This window comes from Bos indicus, chromosome 15, assembly GCF_029378745.1.
Source record: "Bos indicus isolate NIAB-ARS_2022 breed Sahiwal x Tharparkar chromosome 15, NIAB-ARS_B.indTharparkar_mat_pri_1.0, whole genome shotgun sequence".
Lineage (NCBI taxonomy): Eukaryota > Metazoa > Chordata > Mammalia > Artiodactyla > Bovidae > Bos > Bos indicus.
In genome coordinates, this window is record NC_091774.1 from 30,428,561 (window position 1) to 30,451,115 (window position 22,555).

General features: G+C 50.5%; 1 long non-coding RNA gene across 1 annotated transcript; it reads left to right on the plus strand.

Moving 5' to 3' along the window:
- Nucleotides 1-2,086: 2,086 nt before the first annotated feature.
- On the plus strand, nucleotides 2,087-17,738 carry LOC139187293 (uncharacterized). The gene is made up of 2 exons (XR_011570839.1): nucleotides 2,087-3,344; nucleotides 14,154-17,738. It is a non-coding gene; the product is annotated as an uncharacterized lncRNA (long non-coding RNA).
- Nucleotides 17,739-22,555: the final 4,817 nt, after the last annotated feature.

The following is a 22,555-nucleotide window of genomic DNA, read 5'->3' on the forward strand; positions in this document are numbered from 1 at the left end:
TGTCAGAACTCTCCACCATGACCCGCCCGTCTTGGGTGGCCCTACATGGCATAGCTCATGGTTTCACTGAGTTAGACAAGGCTGTGGTCCATGTGATCAGTTTGGTTAGTTTTCTATGATTGTGGTTTTCATTCTGTCTACCTTCTGGCGAATAAGGATAAGAGGCTTATGGAAGCTTTCCAATAGTCATGTATGGATGTGAGAATTGGACTATAAAGAAAGCTGAGTGCCGAAAAATTGATGCTTTTGAACTGTGATATTGGGAGAAGACTCTTGAAAGTCCCTTGGACTGCAAAGAAATCAAAGCAGTCAATCCTAAAGGAAATCAGTCCTGAATATTCATTGGAAGGACTGATGCTGAAGCTGAAACTCCAATACTTTGGCCACCTGATGCCCAGAACTGACTCATTGGAAAAGACCCTGATGCTGGGAAAGATTGAAGGCAGGAGGAGGAGGAGAAGGGGATGACAGAGGATAGTTGGATGGCATCACCTACTCAATGGACATGAGCTTGAGGAAGCTCTGGAAGTTGGTGATGGACAGAGAAGCCTGGTATGCTGCAGTCCATGGGGTTGCAAAGAGTCGGACATGACTGAGCGACTGAACTGAACTGAACTGAACCTTAAGACTGGTATTTATGTCTTTGAGTCTGTTTTATTGATGTTACTCTGTTCCAGGCACTGTGCTCAGATCTGTGTGGACAGTTTCCACCCTAAAGGAGAAGTACTTTGGAGTAATTTATCTAGATAGGGGAAACATATGACCAGCTAAGAGTTAACAGGGACCCATCACACAGGTGACATCATTAAATGAACAAACTCTGAAGTTAGTGGCGAGAGAAATGGTGTGGGACAGCTTTGTGGAGGAGGGGAAGTGATTTGTGTTTTGAAGACTGAACAGAATGGAGGTTTGGATTGGAAAAAGGGATTTAGAGGAGGGCAGGTAAGGACGAGCATCTCCCATATCTCTGGATGGAGGACTCAGGCACATGAAGACTTCAGCATGAAGGGTTCTCCGTGCTCAGCAGGCCCTTCACCCACAGCTGTACTGGATCTGCCTGTGATGGGGAAGCACCATCATGACCCTGGGAAGGGTGCTGATCATACATACCATCAGCTTATCCCACAGGCAGTGGACAGGCTTTCTATCTAACATGGCTCTTCCATTTTCATCAAGGACAAAAATGAAAAGGAAAAAAGGTTCAGGCAGAATTCAGGAAGAACTTCTAGTTCAGACCAGCAGGAGTCTCAGGAATCACTTCTCTGTAGACCTTAAAGAAGAGAGACTCCTGTCTAGGTGGGCTGGCTGAGATATTAACCTGCTCAGAGGCAGGGGAATAACAGAGATGACCCTTCCTAACCTCATTGTTAAAGAGTTCCCTGTGCCCCAGGTCCACCTGTTTCCAGGCTCCCAACAGCCCAAGTGCCATTAAGTCTCTCGGAATAAAAATCTGACTTCAGAATCAATTGATGGAGAAAGGTTCTCCAAACATTCGTCAGCGAAGGTAATTAAATTCCGATAGGAGAAGATGGAGCGGTGTGACAGGGTGGTGGGGGCAGCATGCTGGCGCCGGGCTGCTGAGCAGTGAAATCGCAGGCGTGCGCAGCCCAAAGCTGGCAGCAGCACAAAGGAAATTGGAGCAGTCAAATATTTCCCTCCTCGTTGAGTTCCATTTACATGTTTATAATAGAGGTTCTTAAGGCCCTAATGAGAAGGCTGCTCATTGCAGGGAAGAGGATGATTAAGGCTCTGCCAGACGCGATCAGGGACAGGAACAAAGGCCTGTTAATTACTACAGAAGGACAGGAGGGGAGCCAGGCTCGGCTCGCAGCTCCCCAGGGCCTCCCCAGGCTGGTGCCTCCTCTTCTCCAGGCACACCTTTGCCCCTAGTGCTTCCCCGCATCACCCCCTCCTCCCACCTATGACCTCCAAGGGGTGGGGTGGACGGATCCCCAGGGCTCACGGGGGCTCGAAGATGCAGATGTTCCCATTTCCCCTCCTTAGGGGGTCATTTCAGGCTCTACCTGAAGATGCCCTGTGGTGGGGGGAGGGCGGGCCGGGGAATGGAAGGAAGGGACAGAAGAAATGACTGCAGAACTGGTTGGCCTCCCACAGACCCACGGCCTCCAGGAGGCAGCTTGCAGGGTCTTCCGGGCCCTCGAGGGGAACAAGGCCCCTCTTCCCAGCCTTTAGGACAGTGGGGACACAAGGCTATGTCTGTGGCGATCCAGGCCACAGTGACGTGGTGATGTCATCTGATACGAAGGCGGAGAGAGCCTCCCAAGTTGATTTCAAGTCCACTTTAATAACCAGAGTTCATGATGTGGTGGACAAAAGTATACACTTGGGCCAACAGACTTGGGGCAAGACAGACCTAGGTTCAAATCCCGGGTCTGCTATCTGCCAGCAAGCTTCAGTCTCTTCAGATGCTCCCTGCTGGCTCAGATGGTAAAGAATCTGTCTGCAATGCAGGAGACTTGGGTTCAATCCCTGAGTCAGGAAGATCCCCTGGAGAAGGAAATGGCAACCTATTCCAGTATGCTTGCCTGGAGAATTCCATGGACAGAGAAGCCTGGCGGGCTACAGTCCATGGGGTCGCAAAGAGCTGGACATGACTAACACTTTCACTTTTCACTTTCAGTCTCTTCATGGGTAGAAAGGGAATGGCCACACCTACAAACCTACACTGGGCTCGTTTGATGACTGGGTGAGATAATGCAGGTAGTCTGGCACACAGTGGGTGCTCAGTGCATGTTGGTGACCTTCCACTGGTTCTCTGGGGCTGAGTTCGTAGCCTGAGGGGAAGACCTTGGGAGTCTTCTCTCAGACCTCGCAGGGCCTGGGGCTGAGCCTGTTCAGCGCTGGTGTCCTTCAGCAGGTCCCTGCCCTGTGTCTACTCGGCTCATGCTGGGTGTCTGCGGACAATCTGGGAAGAGCAGCTCTCAGTCCCCCAAGGAAGGCTGGGGGCACTGCCTCTGGGTGACTGTCCACCCAGTACTGTGCGTTTTCACCTGTGCTCCATCCTGAGATCCTCACCTGAGCTCCATCCTGAGATCCTCACCTGAGCACCATCCTGAGGGCCTCACCTGTGCTCCATCCTGAGATCCTCACCTGTGCTGCATCCTGAGGGCCTCACCTGTGCTCCATCCTGAGATCCTTGCCTGAGCACCATCCTGAGATCCTCACCTGAGCACCATCCTGAGGGCCTCACCTGTGCTCCATCCTGAGATCCTCACCTGTGCTCCATCCTGAGGGCCTCACCTGAGCACCATCCTGAGGGCCTCACCTGTGCTCCATCCTGAGATCCTCACCTGTGCTCCATCCTACTCCTCAGGGCTCAAGAGGTGAGGGGAAGATGAGAGGAGAGAGATGAGAGGAACAGGTCTGGGTGTCTCCCTGATTTCCCCATGGGGAATGAGGATCAGAGGAACAAGAGTTACGTCATACAAAGTAGAGTGAATCTGGCAGTCAAGAGTGGAATTTGAAAAACTTTGATTTTTAGGAAAACGATCATCTTGTAAAGGCCTCAACCAGAAATTTCCCAATTAGAATCTTGGTTGTGGGCCTGGGGGATATAGATGAGATGAGAAAGATTCTGAAGGCAAGGCAAAGACCTTAAGATGAGAGGCCCAAACTCCCTGGAGAATATGGTGCTATCTTGGCTTTCTCAGGGGTCACTCATGGGCACTCAGAGGCTCAGCTCAGAGGCTGTGATGTCATGGACGGGATGGTGGGGGAAGGCAACTAGGCTGTCTCAGGTGTCTTGTGTGCCAAGGTGCTTTCCTTGGAGCTGTCTATGGTGCTGGCCTCACATCTCATCTAGCACACACGGCCTGGCTGGCCTCATCTCTCCAGCTGGTTGCTTGCCAGGTCTGTCATCTCCAGAACACCTGGCCATAGCACTGACCCCTACTGCAAGTCCCAGAACTTCCAGGCATACCTAACTTTAAGATGAATTTTAGCTCATGTCTTACTGTTAACAATAACCTAACCCAATAACAATAACCTGATCATAATGTACAGTTTAGAGTTCACCTTAATTAGGACTCTAACTGGAATGCAGACTTGAATCCAGTACAAATCTGAAGTTCAGTTCCACTCTCATCCCTTCCTTGAGATGAATCTTAAACACTATCCTCACTCTAACCTCAGCCCTAGTATCGGTCTGCACTTGACCTCTCACCCTACTCTCAGACTATACCTGAACCCTGAAGTCTTGGGGGTGAGTGAAGACTGGCTCCTCCCTCCCTCCTTCCTCCACTCTCGCTCCTTGTCAACATGGTTGAGCACCTGCGTTGGGGTAGAGAGTTGTGTCCTTCTACCCCTGTTCTCAGGGAACTTGGCCCTCAGTGTCCTCACTCACAGAAAAGCCCAGGGGTTGATTAACTCATGCCAACGTCAGCCCTGATGACATTCTCCCAAGAGGAAAGTCTGTGGAGAAGACATCGTTATCATTTTCCAAAGGCAAACAACAGGTGGGCCATGGGATGCTTTGGGTTCTGCCCACCACCACCTACTGTGTTTCTTTCCCTCTGGTCCATCGTGCCTCTAGTGTGAGTGGGGAGGGGAGTGATGGTACCTCTCGTGGAGGAGAATTTCACGGAGGAAAAGCAAAGAACTGGTTTGTATGTAAATGAAGAGGGGTGCTGAGCGGCACAGTAGAATCAGACACGAAATCACCAGCTACAAGTCCCTCTCGTGCTCATCCCACTGCAGCCTCACAATACTCTCTGAATGGGGAGGTGGGGTCCCATTTTGAAGCCGAGAAAGTTGAGGTTCTGAGAGGTGAAACGACTTGTCTAGGTGGAGAACCTGGGAGTTGTATACAAGTCTTCAGGCTACAAGGCCCTGAAGCTGGGGAAGGGATTCTAGAGGAGGCGGGGGAGGGCTTCACGAGTGAGGGGAGGGGGTTTTCCAGCCACAGGGATGCGGTGCTGGGAGGGGCGAGTTGTGGGTTGAGGTGGGCGTTGAAGAAGAGAGGCTGGTCAAAGCTGAGACGGGTGGATGGGCTGGGAAGGCCCCTGGAGGCTTTGCCTTGACTCAAGGCTGGGCACTGGGGGAAGCTCAGAGGGAGAAGAGAACCCCGTAGCTGATTCTTCCTGCGAGGTCTTCCCATGTGCCACATGGAGAAGCCAAGGAGGAGATGGAAAAGGGGAGCAGTGGAGAAGCCAGGATAAGGCGCGCGATGTTCCTGGGGTCCACGGCGTACTGACCCTCCCCTCCTCGGCAGCGTCCCCCTCCATCCTGGGGTCTTCTGCTCATAGCCAGAGGGACCTTCTGTGATGCTCATGACGACTCTCCTCTCCAAGAAGCTGGGCTGCTTCCTTTTTTCTGCCAAATCCCATCCAACTCTATTTCTTGGCTTTCTGGTCCCTTGTAGTTGAGGTGAATATATAAAAAGTCTTCCAAATTCTTGCATTGTTGAGACTGAAAGGATCACTGATATAATGACTGGGTGGAGGCTGCAGGTGTGATAACGGGGTGTACACCATGGTCTCACCCCTCCAACCCAAACCCTGGGCGCCCTAACACTACCCCCAACTCCTGAGATCCTGCCAAGGTGTGTGCCTACACCTTCTTGGGCCTGGAGGGCTCTTTACTGTGAGAGGAAAGGTGTGGCATGGGGGTCAGAAGCTGAGCCCTGGACCCAGCTCTCCACTCGTGGTGTTCGGATTTTGGGTGGGGCAGCCCTCCTCCTGGGCTTGTCTCCCTGTGTGCTGTGCTAAGTCTCTCAGGTGTGTCCAGCTCTTTGTGACCCCGTGGACTGTAGCTCGCCAGGCTCCTCTGTCCATGGGAATTCTCCAGGCAAGAATACTGGAGTGGGTTGCCATGCCCTCCTCCAGGGGACCTTCCTGACCCAGGGATTGAACCCAGGTCTCCTGGATTGCAGGTGGATTCCTTACTGTCTGAGCCACCAGGGAAGCCCAGATATTCACTCCTGCTCAGCTTCTCTTCCAAGCAGATGGAGAATGTGACAGCACTCAGAAAATGGATGCACTGTTTACATGAGGCTTGCCGGAGTTATTGTTCCTTTTCTTGCCCAAATTTTGGCCCTAATTATTATTTTTTATTTTTAATTATGGTAAAATACACATAACATAAAATTGCCATCTTAAGCATTTTTAAGTGTATGGTTCAGTAGTGTTCATTGTAATCGTATTATTGTGCAACACCTCTCCAGAATTTTTCATCTTGTGAGTCTGAAGCTCTGGACTCATGAAGCAACAATTCCCCGTTCCCCACTCCCTCCAGCCCCTGGCGACAAGCATTCTGCTTTGTGTTCCCATGGATTTCACTACTCTAAGAACCTTGTGTAAGTGGAACTGAAGAGCATTTGTCTGTTTGTAACTGGTGTATTTCACTTAGCATAATGTCCTCAAGGTTTAGTATCATATGATAGTTCCATTTGTAACTTTGAGAGGAACCCCCACACTGCTTTTTTAAGAACTTATTTATTTATTTACTTTTGGCTGTTGCGAGGTCTTGGTTGCTGTGCCTGGGCTTTCTCTAGTTGCGGTGTGTGGGCTTTGCATTGCAGTGGCTTTTCTTGTTGCAGAGCACAGGCTCTGGGCGCACAGGCTCAGTAGTTGTGGCACATGAGCTTAGTTACTCCTTGCATGTGGGATCTCCCCTAACCGGGGATCAAACCCACATCCCCTGCATTGTCAGGCAGAATCTTAACCACCGGACCACCAGGGAGTCCACCATACTGTTTTCTGTAGTGGCTACACCATTTTATATTCCCACCAGCAGAATATAAGGGTTTCAATTTCACCATGTCCTTATCAACGTTTGCTTTTTTTGATAGTCGGCCGACTAATGGGCATGAGGTGTGATATTTCATTGTGGTTTTGATTTTCATTTAGTTTCAATTTATTTATTTAGGCCCCTATTTAGTTTAATTTCCTTCCACCATGAAGCTTTCATTTCCTGCGGCATTCAGCGACCCTGCTCTGCTCCTTCCAGGATTCTCTGGCTGGTCTTGCAGTGGGTACCTGATTAGTGCCCCTCCCATCGATCACAGACTGCCAGCCCTGCTTGGGGGAGGTGGTATCTTTCCTCTGTCAGCTTTAGCACAGCCTTGGGTGCCCAAGGAGGCCCCATCATGTTGACTGGATGTTGATTGAACCAGTCTTTAGTTCAATGTTTTTCAAACTTGAATCAGAACCAATGAATCAGAGTTGTCTGGTGGACTTGATAAACCTTGAATTGCTAAGCCCCATCCCCAATATGGGCTTCCCAGGTGGCACTAGTGATAAAGAATCTGCCTACCAATGCAGGAGATGCAGAAGACTCTGGTTTGATTTCTGGGTGGGGAAGATCTCCTGGAGAAGGAAATGGCAACCCACTCCAGTATTCCTGCCTGGGAAGTCCCATGGACAGAGGATCCTGGCGGGCAACAGTCCATAGGGTCGCAAAGAGTTGGACATGACTGAGGGAGTGCAAACAACACATTCCCAATTTCTGATTCAATAAATGTGGGGTTGTTGTTCAGATATGTCCCACTCTGTGACCCCATGGACTACAACATACCAGGCCTCTCTGTCCCTCGCCATCTCCTGAAGTTTGCCCAAGTTCATGTCCGTTGCATTGATGATGCCGTCCAGCCACGTCATCCTCTGATGCCCTCTTCTCCTTCTGCCCTCAGTATTTCCCAGCATGACGGACTTTTCCAATGAGTCGGCTATTCCAGTCAGGTGACCAAAATACTGGAGCTTCAGCTTCAGCATCAGCCCTTCCAAATGATGCAATTCAGGGTTGATTTCCCTTAAGATTGACTGGCTTGATCTCCTTGCTGTCCAAGGGACTCTCAGGAGTCTTCTCCAGCACCACAGTCCGAAGGCCTCAGTTCTTTGGTAGGGCCTCAGAGTCTGCCTCAGGTGACGCTGATGCTGCTGGTCCAGGGACCACACTTGAGAACCACTGCTGTTTTTAGCAAAAACCTTGCCCACCTTCCAGGGATCCTTCAGTCTAAGGGGGAACGGGCTGAGAGGAGATGTTCTCAGGGGGGTTGTGTGTGTGTGGTGGGGAGGAGCAGCACCTTAGACACCCAGGAGGCGAGCTCCTCTTGCCTAGAGGCAGCAGCAGCCTCCACTGTTTTTGGAGAACGTTCATTCGTGTTGGCTGTCCTCAGCCAGAGCTGCGCCATCCAAGTTTAATCTGCGCAGAGCAATTAGAGAGAGGGAGCCGAGCGGGGAGTGGGGGCTGGGGGAAGGCAGCTGCATATTTCATGCTGTTCCAGGCTTTGAAGGTCCCGGGAAGGCAGGCTCATGGCAGTCAGTGACAGCTTCGTTGCAATGAGGGATGGGAGATACACCCTGCCGGGGGCGGGGTGCAGAGCCTGGGGCTCATCACGGGGGTGGAAGGACTGTGGAGCAGGCAGGGGAGGTAAGGGTTTAGATGGAAGCAGGGGAGGAGACTCTGTCATCAAGGCCCTCTGGTAGCCCAACTCCTTCTCCTCCAGGATGTAGGGGTGGTCCTGCGTTTCCAGGAAGATTTTCAGCTGCAGCCTCTAAGGGCTTGCCTCTGTCCCCAGGGACATATCTGGACCATTCTTCTCCCTACAAAGAGATATCTCAACAGTCGCAGAAGCTTCTGGCAGAGCAAAACCCCAGGGTCCCTGAAATTGTCCCCAGCTGGTGGTATCAGGAATCTCTGAATTGAAGAGAATGGGGCTTCCCTGGTGCCTCAAATGGTAAAGAATCTGCCTTCAATGCGGGAGACCTGGGTTTGATCCCTAGGTTGGGAAGATCCTCTGGAGAAGGGAATGGCTACCCACTCCAGTATTCTTGCCTGGAGAATTCCATGGACAGAGGAGGTGGGGTAGGACACAACTGAGCAGCCAATACTTTCACTTTATTTTTCACAGGGCTCTTTACTATTTGGTCTCAGATCTGCATCCTGTTTGCCCCTTCCTCCTCCATCCCTCACCCCAACCTCCCACCAGTAGAGGTCAATTTTTGAAAAGCTTGTAACTGAGGGTTTGGTAAGAATCTCTGAACATTCTAAAAATGCCCCCTCCTTTCTCTTAGTTAGGGTCATACTGCCCTGGATCCTTAGCACAGACCTGATGTAGGAATTTAGATCTGCAATTCAGGGTGATAGAAGAAAAAAGGAGGCAGGGCCCTTGCTCAGAGACAAGCCTGGCTTGGGGACACTGACTGGGACCAGAGTAGGGGTCTGAGTGGGGTCCGCGCCTTCAGTTTTCAAGATACAGACTCAAAGGGCTGTTAGCACCCAGAGTTGGCTGCATGGACAAGCATGGCCTCTCTGGGCTCAGCAGGATACCATGTGAGCCTCATAGAGTCTGTGACTGTGGTTTCTTTACTCACAGATATCCAGATGGTCATCAGAGGTAGGTTGGTATGGATACTTGGACAGGAGCCAGGCAGCCTCAGCTGCACTTCTGGCCTGTCCCAGCCCTGCCCCATTTCTAGGGCTCCATTTGTCCTTCCAAAGGACTTTTTAGAGCCATGGGGTAGGACCAGTCCCTGGGAGGTGGGAAGGGTTGATGTCAATGTGGTATGTCTTTCAATCAGAGGGACCGGGGTTCAGATCCTGCCTTTGCTTCCTAATTTCTTGAGAGGTGAACTTGGGCAAGTCATGTGACTTCCAGAGTCTCAATTTGCTCATCTTGAAAGTGGGGATGTAATTTCAATTTTGCAAGGATGTTGTGAGGATATGATACATGAAAAACAGCACAGTGCCTGGCACCTGTGAGCTCCTGATAATGGGCACATGCAAGACCTTGGGAGGGGTGCACTGAAGCTGTTCAGGGCCTTATCTGGCCCTGGGTAAGATCCCTCCAGCCCAGACCAGGTGGAACCAGGGACCTGGCCTCCAGCCCCCTCCCTCAGAGCGAGTTGGAGTGAGCATTCAATCCTGATTAGCTCCACCAGGCTCCCTCGTAACCTTTTCATTAGGAAATTATGTTTAATAGAAATTGTTCTGACATCTCTCAACAGCATTTCCCTGCAATTCATTACCACCTCGGGGGAGGGGGGCAGGTGGCTGAGTGACTCTGGGGCCTGGATCCACAGGGAGGCCCCCCCATCCCGTCCCCTCCCCTTGTCCAGTGCTGCCTGTGTGGACGTGGGATAGAATCTCGGCGATCCCACTGAGAGGCAGGCCAGCTGTTGGAGTAGAGACAGGAACGCTGCTCTCAGCACCCTCCCCGGGGTCCCATTTGGGACTACCCAGCTGCTGCCAGTGATGCTTGTGCGTCGATGGCGTCCATTCTTTTCTGTTGTCGCACTGCCCCCAGCAGGGAGAGAACGCACTGGTCTCCGGCTGCAGTGGAGCGGGAAGCATGGGCGGTGTGTTCTGGCCTCTGCTGCCCCTCTGTCTGCAAACTCTCTCCCCTCTGCCCTGCTGCCTTCCTTCTGAAGCCTCCCGGGAGGAGTCCCTTCCAGGTGGGCTCTGCTGTCACTTTTCCTCCTTCAGCACCTGGCCCAGGGGAGGAGGCATGCACACCTCTTTCTCACTTCACTAGGGGAGTCTGGTCTGCATCCCTGGACTGTCTGGGAATGGGGAATCAGAGACTCAATCAATCCTTGGTCTCATCCATCAGGGCCTCCCAGGCCTAGAATCCTCCTGTTTCTGTCCTGGCTCCGACAGTTCTGCTTCTCACACTCAACCCTGGGGCGTGGGGTTGAGGCGGGAGGGCTGAGGGAAGTTCTTCCGTGTCCCTCCTCTTTCGGTCCCAGGCCCCAAGATGCCTTGCCCCGCCTTGCTACCTTGGATTTCCCGCTCTGCGAAATGAACCAGGTCGCTCATCCTATTCTTTCCTGAAGAAAAGAGAGAGCAAGGAAGCTTGGTGCTGAAATGGTCCTTGCTTCTCAGGGCTTGGAGGTCCGAGGTGCCAGCTTGGATGCCCCCATATACTTTTCTGACCCAATGGCTGGTGAGACCCCCTTATTTCCCCACGAAGGATCTGATATTAGCAGCAGCCTAATCTCTCCCTGCCATATCACTCAGTGGTGTAATTGTGCAGGAAAAAAATGTATTAAAATGCAAAACACTCAGTTGTACTTCTTTATGTTAAATCCCTTCTTTGCTCTATCTTCCTTTTAATTTTACAAGGTTTTTTTTCTCTCTCCCCCTTCTATAAAAGGGAAAGCTGGGCATGCAGGGAATCATTTCAACTTCCCTATAAATCTCCAAAATGAATACTTAAATTCGAGGAAAAAATACATTCTTACACCTTTAATTTCCCTGCTATGAAGTGTAATGAAAAAGCCTGATTATTTTTAATTCTTCCCTTTAATAATTCAGAGGCAGAGTGATTTAAGACTAGGATTCATAATTACCTTTCTGCTTTCTTGGCAAATGAAGTTTTAATAGAAATGAGAGCCCTGGCGACTGAAATGGATTTCAACAGGTGGCTGAGGGGTCAGGCCTGATACCAACTGGTGTCGGAGCATCTCTAGGGCCCCTCCAGGGTGTGGGGTCTGGACGAGACATGTGGGCCTAGGAGGATGGAGGGAGAAGTGAATTGCTTGTGCCTACTGGGGACGGTCTGTCATACCCTTAATTAATGGGCAGCGTGCATGTTGAATGATGGACCCATTTATCCTGAAAGGGAGAAACGGGTGAAAAGCGGCCATCAAGAAAGTCTTCCTAATCAGCAATCATAAGCGAATAACCACGAGGTTAATGACAGTGGCCACTATTACTGGAGCAAATACATGTGCCTGGCACAGTGCTAAGTGCTTCAGGGACAGTCTCTGTTTTACTCGACCCATGTGGAAACAGAGGCTCAGAGAGGAGCTAACAAGCCAAAGTCGAGGTACATGGCAGAGCTTGGGTCGAGCCTCATTTCTGTCTGACTCTAAAGCCATCACTCCCCTCTACTGGCTGATTTCTCAAGCACTGGCCAGAGTCCATCACCCAGACATGGAACCTGCCCCCAAGGAGCTTGTAGACAGAACCAGACCCGGCGGTGGGCTGTGGTTCCTGAGACTGGAAAGGCTACTTGGATGGGGAGGAGTCAGAAACCCTGGGGGCTTCTGCCAGTCCCAGTGCCTCTGAGCTTGGACACTCCAGGAAAATCGCTCAGCTTCTCTGAGCCTGTTTTCTCATCTATTAAATGGGGATAATAAAACCTGACTTGTCTAGTTCAGGGGACTATAGTGAGAGGCAAATGAGAAAATACATGTGAAAAAGCCTTGTAAATCCTCAATTGCTTTGCCAGGATAAAATATGATTACCATTATTTGACAATAGAATACTTAAAACATTCATTTCTATTCCTCTCCCAAAGCCATCTTTTCCTGCTGCTTGCATGTCCAGCCTTTCTACCAAAATTCAGCTCAGACTTTACCTCCTCTTCCAGGAAGCCTTCTGGATTGATGACTCTTAGGCCCTTCATTCTGTGGCTCTCCACCCACCTTTTTCTCTATTTTTTTGTGTTTGGTTATTTGAGTCCTTAAGTTCCTTGAGAGCACATGTGTGTGTGTGTGTGTGTGTGTGTGTGTGTACTCTCGACTGTCAAACCCCACTTCAAGGTATTTTTGGTCCCTTTCTTTTATAACTTCAAAACTCTGCCTCTGCATTCAGGGTGTAACACATCAATACAGTTGATTCACCGCTTGAATAGAGACATAGACGGTGAAAATCCACAGACAATCCCAAACCGTGAAGTACTGGTACTGAGTGCTGAGGTACGCAGTGAGACGCCAGCGCAGACACACACGCACACTCTCTCGTCTCCATCACGCCTGCACCTGACTCATCTGAGCTTGCCCATGTTGTGCTGATGATCCACTGGGGACAGCTGTACTTAGTCCGCATTTTATTTTATCAAGTGCTTTCTTAAAGAATAAGATTCTCGCAATAGTCTCGTGCAAAGAGGCAGGGCAGGAATCATTGCCTTCTTTTTGCAGCAGAAGTTAGGTGGCTTGGACCTGGGAGAGCCTTAAAAGGCCTTCATGCACTCTCTGCATACGGCCGTCTGGCTGCAGAGGGAGTTCTGGTCTGTGTGCAAGGGGAGGAGCCTGGCCTTGGTCCTGGAGCACTGACTGAGGGAGGAGGTGGCTGCCTGGGGTGGGGACTCAGGACCCCCAGAGCCATGAGCCTTGGAGACAAAGCCCTTCTTGGGCCTGGCTGGAATCTCAGCTCTGAGCCAGACTCCTGTATACATCTCTTTGAACATCTCTGTGTCCGGTCTTTCCAAGGACTGAGGAGTCAAGCTCCCCACCCTGGAGTCCTCCACTCTCCACACTGTGGCATGAGCTAGCTTGCCCCTAGGGGCCTTGGGAGGCATGAAGGGGGCTGGAGTCAGAAGGGTGGGTCTGAGGGCCTCTGCCCAGACCTGCACCTCCACGCACCGTCCCCTTCCACCCCTGCCCTGCTGTTAATGCTCCCTGGAATGAGAAGGCAGCAGAGGGGCCCTCAGAGACACTTGAGTCCTGATTGGGAATAAGTGTCTGATAATGACTCCCATCAAATGTCAAGCGGCCTGCTCAGCTCCTCTGGGGCTGATTGCTTCCCCTGCGTGGTGGGTGGGGAGATGTCTGATCCCAGAAGCTTCTCTACCATGGAGACCCCACCTCAGGGCTTTGTCGGGCTTTGTCTTTGGGGCTAGCTCCTTCTGGATAGTGGACAGCCTTAATCTCATCACAGCCCTCCCTGCACAGACTGTTTCTGGAAAGTGCCAAGAGTGGGCATTGTGGGTGCCAAGGTGGGTGGGAAGGGTAGGGCTGGAACTAGACCTGACCTCACTGGTCCTGGATGGGCCAGGCCCAGCAGCTGGACAGACTAGATAGAAACTCAACCAGACTCTTTGCAGAAAAGGGTCCTGTTCCTTCAAGGCCCTACAGGAGCACAGACCTTAACTTCTCTAGCACTACAACTTGGGATCTTTTCTTCAAGCCCAAAGTATCTGTTAGTTGGTGCTTTGTAACAAACCACTCCAAAACTCAGTGACTTAATTATGTTTGTGATTTCTTGTGAGTCTATGAGTTATCTGGATGGTTCTTCTGATCTTGGCTGGAATCACTTATGTATCTGTGGTTGGCTGTGGGCAGAGGAGGCGCCTCTGTTGATCTAGAATGGTTTCTCATGTTTGGGGGTCAGCTGGCTATAGGCAGGTGTAGTGAGGCCTCAGACGGGACAAGCAGGCTGTTTTTAACTTGTCTCTCATCCTCCAACAGGTTTGCCCAGAATTGCTCACGTGGTGCCAGCTGGGTTCTAAGAGAGCGTGGAAGCTCATATGGTCTTTTGGAGTCTCACCTTGGAGATGGGATGCCATCACTTCTGTTGAATTTCTACTGGTCAAAGAGAGTTAAAAGGCAGCCCAGATTGAGTAAGAAAGAAAATGGACTCTACTTCTTGTTGGGAGAAGCTGCAAATCCAAATTGCATGGATCTCAGTAGGGGAGGATTTGGGGACACTTTGTAATTAATCTACTATATCCAGCCTGAAAAACCTCTTGTCTCCCCTCCTCCAAGCTCTGAGTGGGAGAACTTGGATTTGATTACCAGGACAGGATGGGCAGGGCCTTGACCACATGACCTTCTAGGATTCTTCTAGTTCTGACGTTTTGGGGTGAGCTTGTGGTCTTCTATTAGTGGATCCATTGCATCACCTTCCAGCTTTGTGACCGAGCATTTCTCACTACATCTCTTTCTGCCTCAGGTTCCCCATGGGTGAAATTAGGATTTCCCCATTTGACGATTAGATGATTGACTATTGGGAAAGTACTCTAGGCTAGGCATTATGCCAGGTATTGAGCTAGAAGACCAGTACAGGTCTTCCAGTGGCATAGTAGTACATGTGGGGAGAGGGCAGAGAGCCTGAGGGAGTGGGGGAGACTGGTTATGGGTTCACATCCTTCTTTATCACTTTGGGGAAATTGACTCCCTATTCAGAGCTAGTATCCCCTTGGGCAAAGCTGGTTTGTAAAAGTATTTGGTAAGATACTACCCGAGAATACATTTGTTCACTGCTAAGTGTGGGGCACACGTCAGTTGCTACTTACCCGCCCTCTCCTGGACATTGGCTTTTCTGTGAAGGACTGCAAGGATTTTACTTACTTCTGGTAAATTCTGGCATTGGTTTCTCACTTTTAAATAAGTGTTCTTTGGGACTTCCCTGGTGGTCCAGTGGTTAAGAATCCGTCTTTCTATGCAGGGGACATGGATTGGATCCCTGGTCAGGGAAACTAAATTCCCACATGCAGTGGGACAAGTAAATCTGAGCGATGCAACTAGAGTGCTCGTGTGCTGCAAGGAAATATCCTGCATGATGCCAGAAGATCCTGCATGCTGCAACTAAGACCCAATGCAACCAAATAACAACAACAACAAAATGTGCTCCTCAGGCTGAAGGAACATGGAAGGCTCTGCTGTGCTGGACATGAAGTGGGGAAGCTTGTAGAAACAGGGTCGTTGTATGTCTCAGATAGATGCTCTGAGACATCTAGGTAGTCTCTCTTCGAGTGTATGTGCAGGCTCAGGTTCAACCAACATCCCTGGTCACCCACCATCTCTTAGATATTACCGCATCTGACCTCATCCTCATTGTGACTTTTGGAGGCCGTGTTCTTTTTCTACTGTACAAACAAGGATGCCGTAACCTGTGGCCCACAAGAGTAGAATGACATCTGTCCATCCACACAGCTAGTAATTGTATATTTAGAATCTGTCTTACATTTGCTGGCTATAAAGAGAACCACGGCTAACAGGCATGAGGTGGATTTGAACGTAGCTCATTGTCTTCCAGCACCATTATTTTTCCTACCTCATCACACTAGAGACGGCTGAGTTCCATGCCCACTAGGAAGGGAATGAGCTGCAATGACCTTAAAAGGCAGTGGGTAGGATTCAGGTTAGATGGATCAGGAACTTTCTAGCTACAGGGAGTCATAATAATAATAATAACAATAAAACAATAGCTAAGATTACTGAGGATATACTATGTGCTCTTTGCAAAAAGCATCTCAATCTTCAGAGGTACCTGTGAGGTTGGTACAATTTAGGTAGCCTACCCAAGGTCACTCGGAGAGTGAGAAGTGGAACTAGGGTTTGAACCCACGTGGCCAGCTCTATCTGATCTGTGGCACTGCTAGCTAAGGTAACAGGTCAGGTGCTTTCTGCCTTGGGCCTCCCAGGCCCCCCGCTGGTGAGAGGCTGTGTGCTGCCTGGGGAAGGGGGAAGTGCTTCTCTCGTCCACACCTGGGAAAGTGCAGTTGGGGCTGGCGTGAGTCTGCTCCTGGTGGAGTGATGCACGGAGGAAAAGTCTCGCTTTCTTTTTCAGGGGGTGGTTTATCACTCAGAGACCAAGGCCATTAACTCTCTTGATGGGTGCCACTCTCTGCTTCGTTGTTTATCACGCTAAGGTGTGAAATTAATTCCAGAAAGCTTGTCCATTTCCTCTGGCTCTTTCTGCAGAGGGGATAGAGAGAGAGAGAGAGAGAGAGAGAGAGTGTGTGTGTGTGTGTGTGTGTGTGTGTGTGTATGGGCAAGTTTGAAGGGCTTGCCAGGATAAAGGACACCCTTGGATTGGCAATGTAACCCATCTGGGTATATCTCTCCAGGGTCTTTTGGGAGGTCACCTCTATGCCAAGGATGGAGATCTCCCAAGGCTGTCCAGGGCAGGGCAGGAAGTGGGGGCAAGGCTGAGATGGAACCAGCTGGCTGGAAAGAGTAAATGTAAGGCAATCCCTCCTGGCAAGGAGGGATTAGGGAACTGGGTAGGGGTCAGAGGGCAGCCCTTTGGTATTTTAAAGGACTTCCCAGTGGGCACTGAAGTGCCTGGATGTGTACCTGGTTGCTGATTGTGCAGAAGGGGAGGTCAAGATACGGGCCATTCTCTGTGTGTGTTGCTCAATCCAGAGCCTGCTATTGGTGGGCTTTTTGATATCACTAATGAAGACAGTGGCAGTGATCACATCACAACAAGTACTTAATGAGCACCTATTCTAACCCCGGTTCTAAACTAGACTTGGGGATATAGTGGGGCAAAAAGTGTGGTCCCAGGTCCCAGGGAGCTCAAAGTTTACTGTGTGTTAGTGGGGGTGAACTGGAGACACACAGAGGGGCTCGGGCCTCTGTTAAGGTTGCTGTAAGAGGCAGCAGCAAAGTGCCTGGGCTCAGGGGGATTCTGGGAAGGGCCACCTGGGCGAGATCTTCACAATGAAAAACTCTCACCAAGGATGGGACATGCTAGGGTTCATGGTCTTAGGCAATAGACACGACTCTGACTGATTGAAGAATATTAGAGGAATACTGGGTGTCTTGTCTAGTCGCAGGGAGGGGTAGAGAGCCAGACTGGAGGCTCAGATTCCAGGCCTGATGCCCTGCTGCACACAGAACCAGACTGATGGGGAAACCGGACTCGCCTCCCACCAGGCACCAGAGAACCTTTGCTGTCACTCCCCACTGATTGCACTTCTTGGACCAGGAACTTAATCTTGTTGTCACTTCTACCCAAAGCTGGACACTTCCACTTCCACCCTTGCCAGCACTGTGGACTATGGGCATTGCCTCCTTACTCTAGTACTTCCCTTCTAGAGTGAATGAATGAATCTGATTGGTGGGATCTGAGTCACATGTCTGTGCTGGAGCTGCAAAGGAGGCTGGGTAACCCAGTTTCTGGTTTCTGCCTTGAGAAGGTGTGACTCATGAGTCTCAGTTCAGTTCAGTCGCTCAGTTGTGTCCGACTTTTTGCGACCCCATGAATCGCAGCACGCCAGGCCTCCCTGTCCATCACCAACTCCCGGAGTTCAACCAGACTCATGTCCATCGAGTCAGTGATGCTATCCAGCCATCTCATCCTCTGTCGTCCCCTTCTCCTCCTGCCCCCAATCCCTCCCAGCATCAGAGTCTTTTCCAATGAGTCAACTCTTCGCATGAGGTGGCCAAAGTACTGGAGTTTCAGCTTTAGCATCATTCCTTCCAAAGAAATCCCAGGGCTGATCTCCTTCAGAATGGACTGGTTGGAGCTCCTTGCAGTCCAAGGGACTCTCAAGAGTCTTCTCCAACACCACAGTTCAAAAGCATCAATTCTTTGGTGCTCAGCTTTCTTCACAGTCCAACTCTCACATCCATACATGACCACTGGAGAAACCATAGCCTTGACTAGACGGACCTTTGTTGGCAAAGTAATGTCTCTGCTTTTCAATATGCTATCTAGGTTGGTCATAACTTTTCTTCCAAGGAGTAAGCTAGACACTCCCAAATTTGGCAAAACTTCGCAGGCAGTGAAACCAACTGGCAACAAACATGATAAAGTCCACTGTAGGGATGGTAAGTCTGCAAGAACAGGAAACAGACTGTTTTGCCAATGAATCTTCTGCCCCTAGCTTGTGCCTGGCATAAGGTGGGCAGTCCAGATGTATTTGTAGAATGAGTGATGCTGACCGTGGGGCTTGCACAAGCCATTCCTGCATTTAGGGGTAACTTGAGAAAGAGTTAAGGCATCTGGATGGCAATTTGTGTTTGATCTGGTCCAGTCTTGCCAACTGGTCTGCAATCTGGGTCACTGATCTGACTCTCTGCTCTTTGGAGGATGGGCAATAGTCTGATTCTTGGGATTAGGCAGAAAAAAATTGATCCAGTTAAAGTATGGGGGTTTAAACAAACATGGTTATTGATTAAAACATGTATTGATTTCAATTATTCAAGTGTTACTTCAATGGGTACTGTCTGCTCAGCACCAATGCCCACTTCCTCCTCCCTCATAGGAGCCCATGTTTGTGTAGAGAGAAGGTAGCCCCATCCCCAGCTTCTGGTCTCTCTGACTGGTCTAAAGTAATCCCCATCTCCTCACAGACATTAGGTTAGGATAGACCAATGAGATGCAAGGAGAGTTTTCTGAGAGGTGGGTGGGAGGAAGCCTTCTTCACATTCTGGGAGAGTCTCTGAGAGTTGCCCTCTTCTGGTTTTCTCTGAGCATCATCATGGGTGGACCTAAGGCTCTTAACTGCCCCCTGCCACCACATCATCTAGTCTGAGGGTGATGGACACACAAAAAGCAATCACAGGAAAACAGGACAAGGCTTCCAGATGACACCAGATCTACCCCTGCAGTTTGCCCTGCCTCCAGGTTTCCAGGGCTAATAAATTTCCATAGTCTCAGCTCCTTTGATGTTCTGTCCTTTGCCCCTGAAAACCCCCTAATAGCTACATGATCACTTGCTTGCATGTAAGGTGATCCAATCCCAGGAGATGGCAACACTGGCAGCTGAGTGGTACTAAGTAGTGGGGGAGGGGGACTAAAGACAGTCCCTCTCCTCACCCGCAAAAGGCCTTCCCACTGGCCTGTGGGACAGTGCCTGAGATGTACCAAGAAAGGGTTTCCTTTCGAGGCAGCCCTGTGTCTAGGAAACCCTGTTTAGGACAGAAATGCTCTAAGGAAAGGTGACCCACAGTCAGCATCTCAGAACATGCAGGACTTTTTCAGGGAGGTGTGAAGCCCACATCATTTGTGAGTCAGAGGAAAAGAGACCTTGGGCAGAAGTGGAGAGGGGCATGGAGCCCCTGTCTGGCTGTCACTGCCCAGCAAACAAAGTTGGATTGCTTTCTGCCTACATCCGTGCCCTGGCCGGGTCACAGCAACCCTGGGTGGGGTGGGGTGACACAGCCTTTGGTGAGCACTCGGCCTGTCCTGTGACCCCAGCTGGGACACCAGCTGTCAGAGCCATTTGTCTCCCAGTCTCCACTCCCAGGGGCCCCGGGGCAGCTCCCACATTATTTAAAGAGCGGTGGAGGCCCTGGGCTGTAGAGCGCTCCAAACCAGTCCATGTTTCCCTGGGAGGGGATTTGGGTGGAACATAAATAAGACAATTTATTCAGAGAAACCATCTCCCCTATTTACATTTAAATTGAATAATTTAAAACACCTTTACCCATTTCCATAAATTATCCCCTGTTGGACAGGCAGTTCAGCTGCGTGGAGGGGGTGCCGTCCTGGGGAAAGACCTAATTACATTCACTGCTACAGGCCTGGGGTGGGAGGGGGAGCGTGGGAGGTGGGGAGGGGCCGCAGGCCCGGGATGAGGGTGGGGGCGCTCCAGAGGAGGAAGACATTTGTCTTAGAATTGGCAGGAAGAAAGAGGGAGCTACTAAGAAGGTGCGGTCCATTTAAGAGCCTTACAACTGAGAGGTAGAGGGCAAAAAATAAAATCCTGCTCTTATCACAGGGGCAAGGCATTGGAACCAATCCCTGGCCTCCTAGCCAAGAGTATCACCCAAGTTTGACCGGGTCAACGGTCCTATATTTACATCTTCTGGAGACCTGAGCTCTTGGTGCCAGGGAAGAAGGGGAAGAGAAAGAAAGAATGGGGCTTCTTCTGTGATTCGTTACTTCTGAGTATTTCCCAGGCACCTGCTCTTTCCAGGCTCTTTGCTGAGGACACGGGGATGACTGGCCCAGCCCTGCCCTCCAGGGCTCCCGGGGTGGGTGAGAAGAACTCCTTTCACACAGGCTGTGTGTGCTCAGAGCAGATGAGTGGGCATGGCAAGACCCACCGGAGGGGGAGGAGTGAGGAGCTGTTCCAGACAGTCCCTGGGTTCACAGGGGAGGTGGCTCTTGAGGACCCTCAAAGGCTGAGTTGACTCAGGGGGGTGCTGAGGATGAGAGAAGGCATCACCAAGAAGGGACCAGTGTGAGAAAAGGCTCAGAGGTGACAAGGTCTTGCCAGCTCCTCTCCTCTCCGTCAGGGAGGGGGCACTCTGGACAGAGGGGAGCCCCAGAGCACTCAACGTGCTCCACAATTGGAGGCAAAGTGACCAGTAAAGTGTATGGAGCAGGGAGCAGAGAGGGGTGGGCTTAGGGGAGGCGGGGGACAAGCCCTTTGATGCTTATGACATCCCTAGGAGGCAGGCACGATTAGCTCTGTTTAAGAGGTGAGGAAACGGGAGCTCTAAGCTCCAAGCTGGGGAAATCAGGATTTGAACACTGTTCTGTCTGCCTCGAAAGCCCGAGTTTGCAGCCTATCGGTGGAACCTCAGGGCTCACAGGGATGCAGACCAGTAGTCTCCAGTGAGCAGTCCTGTGCCAGGGGTTGTGTGAGCAGATGCGGCATAAACCTCTTTGGGAAAACAGATGAAAGTGGCTGTGGTCGTGCTTAAAAGCTGTGCAGTAACCTAGCATGTTAATGGAATCTTATCAATGTGTTCCTTTGCCATCTTCATAGACTCTCCTGGGTAGGAAGACAGTTGCAGCAGGGAAAAAGGCCCTTGGGTCAGGTCATACTTGGTCCCTTCTCCTGCCTTTTCAGAGCCAAGGCTCTTAAAATAAGCTCCTCTGTTCCAGGGAAGAGAGTTCCCAGTGGTTGTCTCTGAGTGATTCCTTGGCCTCCCTCCCCAGCCCCCACTGTCCCCTTGGGTCAAGCTTCCTTGCGTTTGGTCCTCTTCTACTGGAACCAGACAGATTTAGGTTCAGATCCCGAATCGATCATTTGCTCACTGTGTGATCTTGGGAAAATAACTTGCCCTCTCTGAACCTGACTTTAGGATTGTAAACTTGATGTCAGAAGGTTGCTGTGAGCATCAGATGAGACTGGATAGTAAGCTGCATGGCATAGAGCAGCTGCTCAATAAATGTCACCTTTTTTTTCTGACAGTTCTGCCACCGTTAATGAGATCCTTCCAGCTATTGCTCATGTTTCTCAAAAGTCCAGGGAACTTTGTCTGAGAGACCTTCCACAATTCACTCCCTGAAATGACTGTCATCCTCTCAGAATCCCCCCGGGGAATTAAGGGGCCCATTTGCAGGTGCTGTTGTGTGGTTGGAGATAGAGTCAGGCTCCATCAATTTCTTGCTGTATGACTTTGGGCAATTGATTTAAGCCATTTGTGTCTCATTGTCCTCTCCTGTTAAAGAGGCAAGATAATATCTACCTTACAATGATGTTGTGCGAAGTAAACGAGAAATAACATGTGTTAAGCACCTTGTATAATGTGGGGCGCCCAGCAGTCACTCAGCGATGCACCCTGCTGTCTTTTCATGGGTGTGTGGATGTGGTGTGGACTGCTCCTTATCAGGTTGGGTCCTTCCTGGAGGGGACTGCCTCCTCTTTGTCCTCTCTGTCCTCTTTCCCTGAGCACCAATCAGAGACAGTCCCCATCCTAGAAGGCTCCGCTATTGGAGAAGTGCCCCCTTCATTCCCCTTATAGGTTCTTAGGCCATTCATCTCACAAACTTGGTAACTGTTGGCGCCTGGGTTGCAGTGTGGCCAGAATAGCCGTGGAGTCACTTGGGGATGAATTTCACCCCTCTGTTGAGATTTCCCATTTGAGTTTAGGGTGTCAAAGATCTATTAATATAAAATACGGATCTCCTAGTTTATTTCACAATGAGCTTTTTTTAAAAAAAAGATTTATTTTATGTATTTATTTTATTTTTTGCCTGCGGTGGGTCTTCGTTGCTGCGCATGGGCTTTCTTTAGTTGAGGCGAGTGGGAGCTACTCTTCATTTGTGGTGCTTGGGCTTCTCATTGTGGTGGCTTCTCTTGCTGTGAAGCACAAGCCGTATGTATATGGGCTTCAGTAGCTGTGATGCATGGGCTTAGTTGCCCCATGGCATATGGGATCCTCTCAGACCAGGGATT